Genomic DNA, 18,000 nt, shown 5'->3' with positions numbered 1-18,000 from the left:
ATTCTCTAAGGCATGTTACTACATTCAAAACATTGTTTTAATTGGTTAAATGTGAACTAGTAAGTAGTGACTATGATTAAGTATGGGCTTAAGTGTAAAGATGGTTAAAATCTGTGGGAATGATGATTTTTAACATGTCATGTGCATTGGAAATCCCTGAGGCGATTGTTGGAAGGTTTAGGTTGTTTTACTTGTTTTATTTCGTTTTGTTCTTTTGTTTCGTTTTGTTTTGCTCGAGGACTAGCAAAAGCTAAGTGTGGGGGAATTTGATAGGAGCATATTTATGCGCCTTAGTTTAGCTTGTTCTTGTGCATTTATAGTGTTTTTGCTTAGTAAAGTAGTCTTTTAAGCTAGTTTTATGTGTTTTCAGGTTCTAAGGGCAAAGTATGCAAAAGGATGCATTTTGGAGCCTTTTGGAGCAAAGTTGAGCTCGGAATGAATGTCATATGCTTGGAGCCAAAAGGATGGACGAAATTGAAGATTTGAAGATGATGTTTCCTACTTGAACAAGGTTTCCTAGTCGAAGTAGGAAATCGCCTAAGTGAAGATGGAATCCTAGTTGAATTAGGATTCCTAGTCAAAATGGGTTTCCTAGTTGAATTATGATTCCTTGAAGATGAAGATTCCTACTCAAACAAGGTTTCCTACTTGAAGTAGGAAAGTTAAATCCAAATGGCATCAAGTTTCAGCAACAAAGAAGTTTTCCAAGTCCAAGAAGGAAAAGGAATCCAAGATGAAGAAGGAGAAGAATTCCAAGTCAAGGGAGGATTGAGACATGTTTTCCTAATGCTAGAAGGACTCCTAAGTGTTGTAGGACACAAATGAGAAGTTTCTAGAAAGTTTACATCCTTGCCGTGGGTTTCATGCAATTCCTATCAGTTTTGGGGCTTTCTAGAAGTCCTATCCCTAATCCCTACATTGGTGCCGCACCCTAGCTTCTAGAAATCTGATTTCCTTGCCTTGCAAGGCTTTCTAGAAGCCTTATCCACCTTATCCTATCCCTGCTGCACCTAGGACCCCTTTTCCCTTGCAAAATCTGATTGTTTAGACCTATTTCCTTGTGGATTTGGGTTATCCAAGTCCATATCTGATTACCCTAGGGTTTTAAGTGCCTATATATACTCCTATTAACCCCTAAACCAGATCACCACTCACCACAATTCACAATTCACTCCAGAAATTCGTCCAAACTCTCTCCACATCTTTGCCGCACCATTCCCTTCCCCTAAACACTACTACATCCCTCCATAACCATGCATCCATACACCTAAGGTCCTAAACCTGTCCCTAGACCCTTGCCGCACCAAGGAGGAGAAGAAGGAAGCTCGGAAGTTCATGCAATTCAAGTTCGCGTCGCTGGAATTTCTAGGTGTTTCTTTTCCTTTGATTTCAATGTTTAAATTCAATTCTCTTTGTTTTGTGCGTATGAGGAACTAAACCTCCCCTTGGCTAGGGGGGGATTCGAAATACATGTTTGTGCTTGCGTTATGATTTGATTACTTCTAATTGCGTTTCATAAGTTGTGAATTCAATTTACTTATCTATGTGAATTACATTGATTTGTGTGTGTTGGTTGAGAGTGCACACTTAATTATCATACATGAATTGAGTGCTAGGATATAAGGAAATTTCACCTAATCGTTATGGAATTATATTCACAAGTAGTAAAGGTTGATGATATCAATCGCGTTAAGTAAATTCTTGGCATAAGTTTCATGCAATCATAGTAACAAGTGCTTCGTCAATGCTTATGGTTTTCATAGAACTTAATGATTCTTGCTTGTATCTCTATTATGCAATCATGTAGGGGACTTGTGGGGAATGTTTGGGTTGTCGTATGCAATCATCCAATTCAATAACGTTAGGAAAATCTGAAGGTTAATTTAAGCGAACCTAATTAACTTGGGGCATTGAGAATTCATGGTTTATTGAAAAGCAATTGGAAATCGTTTTGTATGCAAGTATAACATGTGTGGAGATGAACCCCTTAGCTAGCCTTCCATTCACCCATTTAAATCAAATTCGTTTTTACAATCTGTTCTAATTTACAAAGTTTGTTTTTTTTTTAAATTCGTCCAAAACCAATCCCCCTTTGTTTTTAAGTGTCAAATTAGTTAGTAAGTGTTTTACTTTGTGTTTTTAAGTGTTTTGATTCAAGTTAAAACCCAAATTCGTCCAATTTGGTGCTTAGTGTCCAAAACTGCCCAGATTGTGTTTTTAAGGCAGTTTTGAGTGTTTTGGTGCTGTTTTGAGTCTTTTGGTTTGTTTTGGTGTTTTAAAGTTTAGTTTTGCATTCTTTGAGTCTAGTTTAGTGTTTTAAACTTGTTTTTACATAATTGAGTCAGTTTTCAAGTGATTTTGCAATCCCTCCTAATCCCCGGTTTAGAACGATCCCTACTTACATACTTTGCTACAATTGATAAAAAGAGGGTTAATTTGAGTGTCAACATAATTTTCACATCAAGTGTTTGCATTAGCTAAGGGTTGTTCAAAGCAACTTTTATTTCTTCATACAACGATTTGTAAGTGAAGAACTAACAACACTAAAAATGTCCTTGTCTTTATGCTATTCTTCGTAAGTTCCTTTGTTCATATAACGAAGGAATAAGCATTGGTTGTTTGTGTTGTCCTCTTCATGATAGACTTATCTAACATGTTCTTCCAATGATACATTATCAATAGGAAGATTGTGGGGATGAGACTACTTATGTACATATACAATCCATTTAAGACAATCTTTGGGATTGTTGTACCAAGTCCGGAAACTAAAGCATTCGGCTTTTCTTTGTCAAGTTTTGTATAGCGTTTGCAAATATATTGGTAAACAAATACATAACGAATATAAATTGATTGATTTTAAGCCATTTGATTTGGGTCTTTAAATCAAATAGCACCACCCACTATTTTTGGCAAATTTCATATCCCTCATTGGAATTCGAGAGTTTTGGAGGTAACTCTTAGTGGGGTATGGGAGACTCACTATTACCAAGCCCACCTCACAATGATATGATGTTGGCTAGCATTAATAATAATGAGAGAGTACGCTTACTCATTTGCATCTCTTGCAAGTACCCATCTTATTTGGCCTCTAGAGAATGTAGCCTCACAATGATATGATGTTGGCTCCATTGCACTTAGTTAAGTCATTCCCACCATGCAAGTTCGGGTAGGGGTTCAAGAACAACCTCACAATGATATGATGTTGGCTATTCTCGTTGCCTACCTTTCACAACATCAAGTATGCATATAGACTCCTCCTGAGTGTAAGCACGCACTTTGTACTCCCCCATGATAGGGTGAAGCCGGTGTACGAGTCATAAACGATCGGAGCCTACCACGGTGGAAGGCCACGAAAGAGTGTTCAAAGCACTCTCACACTTCTCAACTTAATAATGGTTTGGTTGAGGGTTTTTAGGTCTCATCACATATAAACATTCATTTTAATCTTATTAAAACAATTTGGTCCTATTACAACTATTGGTCCATGTGATTGATTTAGTTGTATATAATACTCCCACTATGCTTATAAAACGGTTTTTAAAGCAAGAGTATATGATACTACTAACATAAGGTTTGCATTCATTGATGGACTATATAGTTGCCTTAGGGCCTTAGGGCCTTAGGGCCTTAGGATGACTATGAACCTTTGATTAGATCCAACACGAGCCTAGTGTTGAATCTCGGTCTAGGGATGGTGATTGATTTTAGTTACGCGTTTAATCATATTAAGGCGTGTTTCATAATCACCCTTTAATTAATTAACGCTTTAACTAATTAAACTTGAATGCAACATTTTCATTTGGTTTTTTTGTATCCATAGAATTGATTTAAATGGAGCTAAATGAAATGAAAATCAAATTCTCATTTAAAGAGACAAAACCATTTTGTTCTCAACCTAATTTGGGCCAAAATGAAATAACCTCAACTTTTTGGGCTATGTTGTAAAACTTAAACTTTTGAGCTCATTTTGTAAAAACACAAAAGTCCACTACTTCATGTAATTACAACTAGAACCCAAAAATTCAACAAATTGAAAAACATCATTAAAGGAACAAAACAATTTGTCCTTTAATGATTTTGGGCCTTTACGTAAATACGTAAACTTTTGGGTCAAACTACAAATTACACAAAAGTACCAAAACTTTATGTAATTGCATAAAAGCCCCAAAAGCACCCCACTTGTAGGGTGGCCGGTTTTAGAGAGAGTGAGGAATGCAAAATTTTGAAATTTTTCAACAAAGTCATAAAGCCATGCAAGTGGTGTGTGTGACATAAATTCATGCAAGTGGTGTGTGTGTAAGAGAAGTACTTCTTACACACCCATCACCATTTCTATCACCTTTCAAAATTTCAATCACATTAAAACATTTGATAAAGCACAAAACAAAGACTTTATGAAATAAATCAAAACTTTGAATCAAAACACCAAACCTTTTGTTCTTGGCTAAAATGTCAAGAACAATGAAGAACATTCATGAAAAACCCATAAAAGCTTCATGAACATTTTTCATCCAAAGACATCCCAAAAACACTCAAACTTAAGGGAAATAACATATAACCAAACTAGGGTACATAGGGGTTCCAAAAGTTACTTGAAAACACTTTTAACAAGTCAAACATGAACCCAAAAAAAACACCCTTTGGATTTGGCCGAAAATCTCCAAAAACATGGCACCAAATTTTAGCTCCAATATTCATGCTCATATGAACTACATCTACAACATTTGAGATGGCAAATTTTCTAACAAAATTTACATTCAAAGAAGCAAGAATAAAGCTTGTAACATATTACAACATTTAAATCAAACACTATGAACTACAAAACCCAAAAGGATTCACCAACTACTAGACCAAGGCTCTGATACCACTTGAAGGAAATTTTGTGAAAAACATGTTCATTTAAGCAACATCTATAGCATGCAATTAACAATTAAAAGGCGGAATCATGCTTGTATGCACTTAAAAACAAAACATTAACCATGAAATTCAAAGCCTAGTAGATTGGTGAACTTTGACTCAACTTAAAACAACATTTGTTAGTTGAGAAATTATACCTTTGTAGATTCCTCTTTGCATAAGCAAAGGCTAATCACCCAAAGAGAGGGCCTTCATTCCTTGCATCTTAGATCTATGGATTTGGATGGATGAAATGGTTCTCCAAGTTCCCAAAATTAAGAACCTCTAAGTCTCTTCACCAAGGTTAGATTGGAGAAAAAATGAGTGACCTTGGAGTAGTAGGATTGCTAGCTAAACCCTCCAAGGAGGCCGGCCACTTTAGAGAGAAAGGAGAGCTTATGTTCTCATCCTTTCCCCAAAAGAAAACCCTAAATGAATTTTGGCTATAAAGTCATATTCATACCTTAATTCATTGGAGTGGCAAACTTGTAAATAAGTCCAAAACTCACTCCATCTCTAAATGGCCGGCCTTAGGGTATTATTGGGCTAATTGGGCATTTGTGAATCATTATTCATTAAGTTGTCATACAACTTAAGTCAATGGGCTTGACGTTCGAAGCCCATTGGGCCTTAAGGTCCAAAACTATCCCGAGGTCTTTAACGAACTTATTCATTTGATTAATTAACATATTAATTAATCCTTGCCATAAATAATTAAACCATTTAATTATTCTTACTTATCTTCATTGTTTCTTCAATCTCCACCTTACACGGTGTACGATCCATTAGGTTCCTTTTAGCGAGGCAGTGGGCGATTAAAACCATTTCAAATCGATTGTGAATTGAAACTTACTTTCAATTCTCCCCTTAGTGATTATACACGTTTAGGGCTTCCACAAACCATGAGTGACACCTAGCAGCATATCATGGTTACCCAAGCTAATCAGAAGAGGTGGAGAACCTATTCAGTTTAGGATTACAAATGCAATACGGTCTTTCTCTAATACAATAATCTTGACCACATTGTTTGGTTTGATAGTTTATTCATGTCTACTATCCAATGTGATTCGTGTGCTTATATGATTTCCTTGAATGTGATTTGGAACGACTTCCTAAATCTCATTCATACTCTGGCCAGAGATTCTTAATCATATCATAGAGTATTCTCCCCCAAACGGTTTGAAGGTTAGAGATCCCTTGTTGCGCATTCATTTGCCTCCATGGCTAAGTGGCTTAACCCCGACGATGCCGTGGACACCCGCGGATGGGGTGACTTTGACATAATCAAGGATCAAGTACCTAACCACAAGACAACTATGATGCCTCAGGTCAAATGACTACTTTGCATTATCCCAACCATGAGTTCTCATGTGACATGAATATGAGAACTCTTCGTTGATCGTGTTCAGTGAACTCCTTCTCTATTGAGCACCTACGTACTTGTCTTGATGTCACACACCAATGACTCGAGACTAGTCACTCTCCCTGAGAGAAGACACAGCACGTACTGATCTTAACGGACTGTCAATGCCCAATTGGCAATCCTATGATCAGGAACGTTTAGGATGTGTCTACGAAAGAATGGTCTCATGAATCAAACTTCTTTAGATCGCATTCTCCCAATCACATATTCCTTGGACTTATCGTTTAAGCGTTTAACATTTATATGAGACAGCTTAAACAATAATCTTTGCCCTTGATATTAAACTAGATTAGTTTAACATGTGAAATGTCCGTAAAGTATCATCATATGATTGGTTTTAGGGCACATTTCCAACACTCCAAGGTGCTTTGAAGATCAACGACTGTCCAGAAAAAGAAGTGGATGGACTGCAACGCATCCGTGTTGAATTGTTCGAGGAGAATGAGTAGTTAAAGGGTGAGAAGGCTGGACTCGAGGCTTCTCTTATGCAGAGTCTGGCCGATTTCTACAAGTTAGGTTATGTGGATCATCTCTTTGGTAGGTCGTCTAACTTTGAGTTTGTTGGGAAAGACTTCAAGACTTTCTTTATTTCTCCGGATGACTTACTTGCCTTTAGTTTTGAGGCTTCTATTGGTGAAGTAGTCGAAGATGTTGGTGCCCATGCTGGAGCAGCTGGGGTGAAACACCAAAAGGTGCCATTACTGAGAATGTTGTGGGTGTTGGTGTAGAACTTTGTAAAGTTCTTAGCCATAGGGTTGGCAACCAGACGCCTTACTTACAAAAGCAGACAAGTTTGCGTGACCACTAGGCTGTTAACCTTAGCTTTCTCCAATTTCGTAGATTGCGTAGCAAGTATCACAACAATTTAGGACTTGGTGTAGGTTGTTCCACGCTTGGCAAAGGTGAAGCTTATCGACTGCATAGCATGTCGGCAGTGGATAAAGCTTTGTATATGCACGCTAGCTTTTTTAACCTTTCATAAGAATGTGCAGTTGTATAAGTCTAGCATGGCTTTACTGCTCAAAGGGCAAGCCATAGGCAGTTTTCTAAAAACTATATGTTACCTTAGTGCACTCGATAACAGGTTTAGGGTTCTAGGGTAGCCGTCCGTAAGGCGTACTGCGTAATGTGCCCTATCTGTCTCTGGGGCCTAGTTCTTTGCGAATTAGGCCATTTACCCAAAATCCTTTAGCTAGCTAAGTCTTGAAAAAGGCCATTGTGGCTACTTCTAGGAATCCCGGTGTAAGCCTTTATGTACCTAGTTATACTAGGGCAACCCGGCTCATCCAAGTCTTGATATTTGGAGTATAAAGTTTATCATCCTGCCTTGGAAAGAAAAACCATGTGGGTGTTGAGGAATTAGTTTACCCTCTCGCACTGGAGAGTAATTAGTTTATCCTCTCGCATCAAAGAGCAGACCCAGATGGGTGTCGAGGAATTAGTTTACCTTCATCGTATTAGAGAGCATGGTTGGTCCCTCGGGAGAGGAGCGTAATTCCTACAATGAGTCCCTAAGAAGGGCGAGGTCTTCTTTTGAAGTGCATGAGTGATCAGTTGTTGTAAGCATACAGTCGAGCCAAGTTATAGATTACTTATAAATTCCTCTTTGAAAAACACATGAAATGAACGAGAACTTAGTTGTAAGGTAGGAACTGCATAACAACTGGATAATCCTCAGCTTGTGAGGTGGTGCTCATCGAGCTACTTGAGTTTTTGAGCTTTGATGTAACGGGAGGTCACACATGGTACTTCCTCAGATTGTAGGCGTTCTACTGCTTTTCAATTTTTTTGTCGTTCATGGTGGTGAGGGTATAATTTCCTTTGTCGCCTACTCTGCTGATCTTGTACGGTCCTTCCCAAATGGGATTCATCTTTTTGGAGTCTTCTCTGTGGGCAGTGATGAAGGTTTTCCTTAGGACTAGATCTTAAGGCTGGAACTGCCGAATCTTAGGCCTTTTGTTGTAGTTAGAAAGGAGTTGCTACTGGTAGGCTACGAGGTAGGTGATGGTCTACTCATGTTTCTCCTCTGCCAGATCTAAGCTTGTGGCCATATCTTTACTATTCTGCTCAATGCATGGCAATTAAGTGCTGATACTTGGCACAATGACATTGGGAGTAATGATCACTTTTGAACCAAATGCCAAAGAGAAATGAATCTCACTGATGGCTTGTCATTTGGTGGTGTGATATGCCCATAGACATTCGGGGAGTTCATCTGGCCATTTTCCCTTCTTGTCGGAGAGAGACTTCTTAAGGCAGTTGATGATCATCTTCTGGGATGTTTCGGCCTACCCATTGCCTTGAGGATATCTATGCATGGACATGTGTTGCTTGATGCCATACTTTTTCAAGAACTTCGCCACATCTTTGGTTACGAATTGCGGGGTGTTGTTTGTGACGATGGATTGAAGATGCCAAATCGGCAAATGTTATTCCTCCATATGAAGCACTCTATGTCCATCTATGTCATGGTAGTCATGGGCTTTACTTCTACCCATTTGGTGAAGTAATCGGTTATTCAGACTATAACAGTTACGATGAACAGTCACTCACTTTTGACAGTTATACGATTCTAGAAGATGATCTAGAATTGGGTCAATCACGTTTATTAGAAGTGGACAATAGAGTGGTTGTACCGGACAAAACTCATATACGTATTCCTTTGCCCCCAATAGCAGGCGACATTGGCCCTACTAAGTCGATTACCCATTGCATAAATGATCAAGGACTTGTCTGTAGGTGTAATTTGCTAACAGGCAGTGCAGGTACTGGCTTGTAACGTTGGCAGCGATCGTACGTTTACTAACTCCTTAGCATCTTGGTGCATGGAAAGACAGTAGTAGCCCACGTTTTGAGCCTTCTATGCTAAGGATCGGCCTCCTGAATGATTTCCACAAACGCCTTCATGGATTAAGCTTAGAACCTTTAGGTCGTTGGGAGATGCTAGGCAGTGAAGATGTGGTCCGATGTAGGATCTTCGAACTAGAATGTCGTTCCACATGTAATAGCATGCTGCCTTTATTTAGAGCTTTATAGACTCCAACCTTTTCGTGGGGATTGTTTCATTGACCAGGTAGTCTATAATAGAACTTTGCCATTTTGGAGTTTTACTAACCTGTGACACTTTGGCTGCCAGCTCTGCCTCTATGTTTGGCTTGTCTATATACTCCACCGAAATAGAGCGTTTGAGTTGGTGGTCGAGGGTGGAGCCTAGGTAATACGTCCATGTGGGCATTGTCTACCTGCAGAACTTGAATGAGGGTGTAAGTTTAAAATGCCTCAAGTTGCTTGCGTAATTTCTCTAAGTATTGTGCCATCCTTAGATGTTTTGCCATGTACTCCCCAATAGTTTAGTTGGTGATTAGTTGGGAATCGGAATGAATTGCAAGCTTTTTCACCGTCAAGTCTTTTGCCATTCGGAAGCCTACTAGTAGGGCTTTGTACTCTGCTTCATTGTTGGATGCCTTAAAGCCTAGAGTAATCGCCTGCTCGAGCATCGAACCATCTAGGGTGACAAGGACCATGGCTGCTTTCGAGCCTTTATAGTTGGATGCGTCATCGACGTGCATCCGCATCACCAATCATGCATGTATGCAATTACTAATGCATAAATAAAATAGATATATATTTTGCATGGCATTTCATAACGCATTTCAAATCACATTTCACTTAAATTGATTTTCTGGGAAAAATCTCATTTATATAGGTATGTACGGAAAACAAAACTGCCCACTCACTTGGAGTCCGCCCTACAACTCCTTAGCACAACACATCAAGGCGTCATGATGATCGGCGCCTAGAATAATCATCAAGACATGCCTCAAAAATCATATCAATAGAATATAACTTATATAAAACACATCACTACGTAGTTCGATCCGGAAGATCTGCAACTCAGATTTCTGATCTGAAACTTCCAGAGATCTACAATATACCTCTAGGACAACATCCTAAAATTTCATTACCATCCAACGGTCGGATCTCCGTCAATTGCCAAAACCAAGTGACGATTAACATTCTATCTTATGAACTTACAACTCCAATTCCGAAAGATCCGTAAATCGGATTCCCAATCCGTAAGTTCCTATAATCCTCAAATATTATGTATTACAACATATCAAAGTTTGGTAACGATCCAACGGTCGGATCATCAATTCATATTTTGGCCTAACCACGTATCGTAACGAATTTAGGTTCGAATGATCATCATACGCCATTCATTCACCAAAACTGAAATTAGAGCATGAATTATGGCCTAAAAATAGCTTTGGCGGCTCATTGGCCATGCGCCGCCGTGGGTGGCAGTCGGCCGCCCCGGCTCGCTGGAAAATCCAACTATTTCAAAAAATTACCAAAATTTACAGAAATGAAGATCTTAATGAGTAGAGTAAACTTTATACCTGTGGCCAAGGCCAATTTGGCCTGGAAAGGCTCCAATTTCATCAAACCCGTGAAGAACCCTATAAATGGGTGTTTTCAATTCAACCTCCAAAACCACTCCGATGCTCCAACTAATGCTTGGGCTTTGTTCCAGGTCCTAAGGGAATGCTAATGGTGTTAGTAATTGATAGAAAACATTTCAAGATTTGAAGAATTTGTACACTAAGCCACCGCACACACCTTACGGTTTCATCCAATTTCAAGGCCAAATTCTTTGATTTTTTGGGTGTAATAGGAAGAGGGAAGATCATAGAGGGTTTTCCAAGTGATGGTTTGAAGTAACTCACCGAAAAAATGAAGAAATTTCGACGAAAACGGGTGGAAAACCCACCGGGTCGCGCGGGTCATGAGTTGAAAACCCATTTCTGTTCTTCTTCCTCCGCTTCTCGCCCTCTCTACTTTCCTCATTTCCCCTTCTCTGATTGGCCAGAAACTTCTCTCTCTTCTCCCCATTCGCCTAGCTTCTCTCCTAAAACTCTCCCGAAGCTGTCTTCTTCTTCCTTCTGGTTAGGCAATTTTGCCCAATCCTCTTTCTTCTTTTCTCCACCAGTCACGTGCACACACAAAACCTTCCTTCATCTTTTTATTTTTATTTTCCTTCCCTTACATTCGAGCCATCCATTTCAGATTTCCTTTAATATGGGCCATCCAAATGGCACACCAAATTTTTATAATAAAATTCATAAAATGCTCAAACTTCAAACTTTAAAATCTTTTTCGTTATAACTCCAAATCACGAACCGTCTGCGTCCACGCTTTCGTAGCAACGAGTACTACGAGGATATGACAAGAATACAAATCTTAGAAGGCACGACACAATGATTAACCTCGAATAATGCGCGTGCCTCAAAGGGCATTTTGTAAAATCCTTTATTAAAACTTTAAAAACTCTTAAAATCAGGGACGGGCTGTCACAATCTACCCACCTTAAAAAAAATTCGTCCTCGAAATTTACACAATCTTTACAATCCATCAATATCCATAAAACAACCTGAAACACATCTCTCTCATTCGATCTTTTGTCTCCCAAGTAGCTTCTTCTGCTGAATGATTCCTCCATAAAACTTTCACTAAATGCACGATCTTAATCCTCAGAACCTTATCCTTCCAATCAAAGATAGTCACTGGTTCCTCATCATAAATCAAATCCGGATTAACTTCCAAAGATTAAGGAGGAATCATATGTGAAAGATATAAAACATAATGTCGAAGCATGGAAACATGGAACACATTATGCACTTTCGACAACTTTGGAGGCAACTCAAGCCTGTAAGCAACTTCACCGACTCTCTTGGTGATTACATAAGGTCCGATGTACCTAGGACTTAACTTACCTCTCTTCCCGAACCGAACCCCACCTTTCCAAGGTTAAAGCTTCAGAAATACTCAATCACCTAAATTATACACCCGATCAGTGGCATGTCTATCGACAAGGCTCTTTTATCAATCCTGGGCCACTTTCATAATAGCTTTAATCACTTGAACATTATGAGTAGTCTCCTTTACTATCTCAAGGCCCACTAATGTCTTTCACCAAGTTTAGACCAACACAAAGGTATACGACAAGCTTTCCCTTAAAGTGTCTCAAAAGGTGCCATCCTGGTGCTAGAATGATAGCTGTTAATATAGGCAAACTCCATCAAATCCAACTTAGCTTGTCAATCATCACCAAACTGACATACCGAAGCTCTCAGCATGTCTTCTAAAGTCTAAATGGTTCTCTCTGACTGACCATCTGTTTGAGGATAATAAGATGTGCTGACTTAGTAAGCCGATCAACAATTACCCAAACGAAATCACAACCGTTCCGTGTACGAGGAAACTTGTACACAAAATCCATAGTGATATTTTCCCATTTCCACTGTGGAACGGAAAGTGGCTGCATCAATCCAAAAAGGCTTCTTTCTTTCTGCTTTGATTTGCTGACGACTGATACACCTATTCATAAATTCAACAATTTCCCTTTTCATATATGGCCAATAAAAAAAATGGTCGAATGGGTATGATACATTTTAGTACCTCCAGGATGCATTGCATAAGCTGAACAGTATGCTTCGTCCAAACTTTACGTTCTTTAATTCCATATCATTAAGTACATACATCATGTTCTCTTGCATAAGCATGCCATTTGATTCTCTAACCCTGAGGTCTTTCTTTTTCCTGTCGTTCCTTGCCTCAATTAATTCTTGGGTCTCTTCATCATCCATCTGAGTTTCAAGCACGCAACCCGCTAAAATTTGGCCTAACTTGAAAATTAACAAGTAAGGCTTCTTCTTTATCTTCCACTCCTAAATTCACTCCAGTGAACCATAAATCATCAAGAAGAAGACCATAACAATCATAACTGAAATGAAGTCTAGCTGAAGTCTTCCTACTAAGTGCATCAACTACCACAGTTAGGGGTGGTTCGGTATGGGATCCCATACCAAAATCCTTGTCCCAATTCCCAAACCAAAATTTTCGGGAATCCCACTTTCAATACCAATCCCAAACCAAATTTTCAGGAATCCCGAAATAATTTCGGGATTTCGGGACAAATCGGGAATCCCGAAATGGTTTTGGGCTTTTGGACTAAAATTTGACATATTATCCAAATTCCCATCAATAAATAAAATAAATGGTTCAAAAATATGAGCATTCAACATAGAAGTATCGTGTATGTGCACTAGGAAGCAAATAAAAACAACTCGTTTCTAAACTAGGAGAATATAAGTAGCCCCACCCCCACAAAGATAATACAAACATGAAAGCTAGAACCTACATACAAGATTTATCAACACTTATTTGTAGCGCTTGTATGCTAAACCTTTAAAAGTTGCTCGAGCATCAGCAGGTTCAAGAAAAACAAACTGAAGAATAATAATTCAAGAAAATAATTAGTAGAGAATCACTCTTTAACAACACCGCAACATAGTAGACTAATATGATCAGTAATCTAGAAGTTTCTTCATCTCTGCAGTATGAAAAGATTGGGAGAACAAAAGTACATAATGAGGCATGATCAACCAAGTGTCAAAGAGTGGTTGAAAAACTCACCTAATTAAAAAACCAAAAGCAAAGTGTCCAATTTCCTAAAACATTACAAAACTACTCTCTTCCACTCTCCTTGCCCAAACCGCGGCTTAATCAAGTGCACCACAACACATTTATTCAATTATTCTTCTCACTTGTTAGTAAATAGTGGAGCTTTCATATTTGGCATTAGTTAAGGAGTGGAACCAGGAAAAAGGATTAATTTGCATTTAAATGTACATGATCGTAGACTAAATATTCATATCATCAAACTGGATTGACCAAACCCAGAAAATAAAATGCCTCAAAAATCAAGAAAGCACCAACCTTGATGAAATTGTTGCTTGCCTGCGATTGGGTCTTCGAATTTTGCCTCCGAGGAGATAACAGATCGAGAGAGAAAACAGTAGTGTGGCGGTCGGCCGGTGACTGTGTGGTGAAGGAAAGCTGGAGTGGAGAGTCAGAGAGAGAGACGATAGTATGGTGTGGTGAGGGAGGCTCAGGGGCTGGAGATGAGGGATCAGTGAGGGAGGCTCGGGCAAGGATAATCGGACAGGGACTGCGCAGCGCTTCCGCTTCCATTCTAGTTCAATAGAACAAATGGAGACGGAAGTGAAGTGAAGTGAAGTAATGAGATCAGACCTAAAACAATGAATGGTTCAAATAATTTTCTTATAATTAAAAAATAATATATATATATATTATTTTTTTTGGTTCGGTATGGGAATACCGAAAAAATGAAACGTAAAACTGAATCCTATACCGAAACTTTCAGTTTGGTTTGGGATTATATCCCGAAAATTTTGGAAATTTTGGTTTGGGATTTTTGGAATTTTTTTCCAGCCCTAACCACAGTTGCACGATCAGGATGATACTCAATCATGCGATCCTAATCTTTTAGCAACTCAATCCACCTTCGTTGATGAAGATTAAGATCTCTTTGAGTAAACAGATACTGGAGACTCTTATAACCGTAAAAATCTTGCACTTTTCTCCCCATAAAGACAATGTCTCCAAATCTTCAAAGCAAAGATGATAGCTGCTAATTCCAAATCATGAGTAGGGTAATTCATCTCATGAGGTTTCAATTGTCGTGAAGTGTAGCAATCACCCTACCATGTTACATCAACACACATCCTAAACAATTCAAGGATGCATCACTGTAGACCTCATAATTACCGCTATCATCTGGGAGTGCTAAAATAGACGTATGAGTGAGATAATACTTCAGTTGCTGAAACTTTGTTCACAATTTTCATCCTACTCAAACCTAACCTCTTTTCTAGTCAATCCCGTCAATGACAAAGTAATGACTGAAAAATCCTTTACAAACGTCTATAGTAGTCTGCTAGACCAAGAAAACTCAGTACCTCAATGACGGTTCGAGGTTGTTCCCAATTCCCCCCAGCTATCACTTTTTAAGGATCTACTTGAATACCTTGTGCAAATATCACATGCCCCAAAAATGCCACTTGATTTAACCAAAATTGGCATCTGCTAAACTTAGCATACAACCGATGTTCCCTCAATCTTTGCAACACCAACCTAAGATGTCTAGCATGCTTTGTTCTAGTCTTAGAGTACGCCAGAATATCGTCAATGAAAACACTAACAAACCTGTCTAGATATTGCTGGAATACTTGATTCATCAAACTTATAAAAGCTGAAGGCGCATTCGTCAATCCGAATGGCATTACCAAAAACTCGTAATACCCATAACGAGTCCTAAAAGAAATCTTAGAGACATCCTCACTGATGATCGTTAATGGTTAATAACCAGACCTTAAATCAATCTTCGAAAATACCCCAACACCTCTAAGCTGGAAAAAAAAATCATCAATGCATGGCAATGGTGAAAGATATAGAATCCGTACCTGGAACTAAATCAATAGTGAACTCCACATCTCTGTCTGGCGGTAATCCAGGTAAATCATCCGAAAACACATCTAGAAAAATGCCTAACCACTCGTACGTCCTCCACACCACTAGGAGTACGATCCTGCAACACCACATGAGCTAGGTATCCCTGACAGCCTTTCGATAACAACTTATTTGCTCTCACAGCAGAAATAATGGCATGCCTCACTCCACTTTGCTCACCCACAAAAGTAACCTCTGGTAATCCAAGACGATGGAAAGTAACTGATTTCTCGTAACAATCTATATTGGCACGTTCATAATGCAACCAATTTGTGCCTAGAATAACATCGAAATCCACCATCACTGGACACCCTGAATAAGCACAATACTAGCATAGAATGAACTACCTGTTTACTTGCTTAACGAATCCAACGAATAAGTTATTAATATTACGGTCTGCAGCCCGCAATACTGATAACTCACTGTTGTCTCGATAAGTAAGTAACAATTCCCGAGGGTACAATATTACCATCTTGCCCCTCATGGGGAAATACATATACACTCCTCGATCGTGCTCATTCACTACTTTCTTTGGCAACATCGTCAATAACATAAAATTTCTACATCACAATCAATTAAAACTCTAGCAAAGTGACCAAGAATGTTTAACGTGCCCATGATCAAGCCCGAAAGATTCTGAGTATCTTGCAGCTCTATGTCCCATTTGTCCACATGTAAAGTATCCTCTGCTTTCTTGCTACACTCTCCAAAGTGTATGCTATTGCACTTACGGCAGAAAGGTACATTTCCTCTACCAGAGTCACATCGCCTCTGTAATCTAGGATCTCCTGTAAATCTACCACCTCGCATCTGACCAATGGTACTAAAACCTCTACTGGAAGAACTAGAACTCCACTTCTTTTGAAGCTCTAAGTTTTGCGAGGTTCTTGAGACACATGACCTTTACCTTGGTCATCTTTCCTTTGATTCTCATTCTTTTCCTTATCTCAAATTGTAAACTCTTGTTTCTTACCGTCCATATATGCCGGAGGAATAAACTCTTTAAACAATTCTCAATTAGCTGTTTCCTCCGGTGACATCGTATAAGACTCCTGTCTCCACCAGGATGCAATTTTGATACACGAAAACCAGGTAGTCGTCTCGACCTACCCTTCAAAAGAAAGATTCCTTTGACTTTGTATAAACTGAAACGTTTTTTCCAATTGATTAAGCCAACGCTCTGCTCCCTCAAGTCCTTCTTTTTCCATTTAATGATTCAGCTTCAATTTATACACAGTCTCAAGAGGAATCCTTTAGATAATAGACTGAATCACATTAGCAATAGCTTCCCTTAACTGCGCTATATCAGGGAAATTAGGCTCATCTGAATGATATGGCTCTCTACGAGGCGGTATAGTTCAGAGACACTAGGAAATTCTCAAGATATACAGGACTACAACCTAGGCTTTGATACCAACTGACACACCCCGCCCCGAAGGAGGGCGTGTTGGCAGTCATGTGCGAGTGACGTAACCATTTCGCACATTGTAGAAGCTAAAAAGATAAATAGAATTACGAATAAATAAAAGCCGAAACACTAGAAATACTAGCTAAGAAATGATGCTAGTGCGAAACTCAGTGTATAAATACACATTCAGAGTAAAAAGAACGTCTAGTTGCAGTCGAGTAGGACAATTACTAAGATATAACACCCGTAGGTAAATCCTACTTTGGCGAATTCTGTCAGGACACCGTTGGATTCCTCGTGGCCACCAAACTCAGCTAATTAGAACCTGAAGGGGTGAAAAACAAAGTTGAGCGGGTCAGTAGAACAAATCTTTTCAAAGACAAAACATTTCTCATAACGTGGTAACCCCTCTCCGTAAAACCTGTATAGTTTCCAAGCAATATAAAAATATAACTACTTATCTCAAAACCAGCTCAGAAATAGTGATATGTAAAGTATATGCCATGTCAAAATATATTTCATCATATCATATAAGTATATTAGTGAAGTAAGTTCATCATAAATAATAATATGTCAATCGAGTGATCAGCCCAGCTGAAACTATAGCTCATAATCCATCTCATCAATCAATCTAGCTGGAGTCACCACAAGTGACCTGTACGGCACTGCACTGCACATGAGTTGGAACCACTGAAATGGTCTGTATGACAGAACTGGGTGTAATATAGTTATGCTCACGCTATCCTCTCCTGATAGCTATGCGATAAATCGCTAGTCACCTACGAGTCGGAACCACCTACGAGTGGTCTGTACGACAAGACTGTGCACCTAAATTGGATCCAATGTGAGCATATAGTGCGGGGGTGACTAAATATATTTACAGGCCTGAATCACATCTCTG

This window comes from Malus sylvestris, chromosome 6, assembly GCF_916048215.2.
Source record: "Malus sylvestris chromosome 6, drMalSylv7.2, whole genome shotgun sequence".
Classification (NCBI taxonomy): Eukaryota; Viridiplantae; Streptophyta; class Magnoliopsida; order Rosales; family Rosaceae; genus Malus; species Malus sylvestris.
This window is presented reverse-complemented; position numbering follows the sequence as displayed.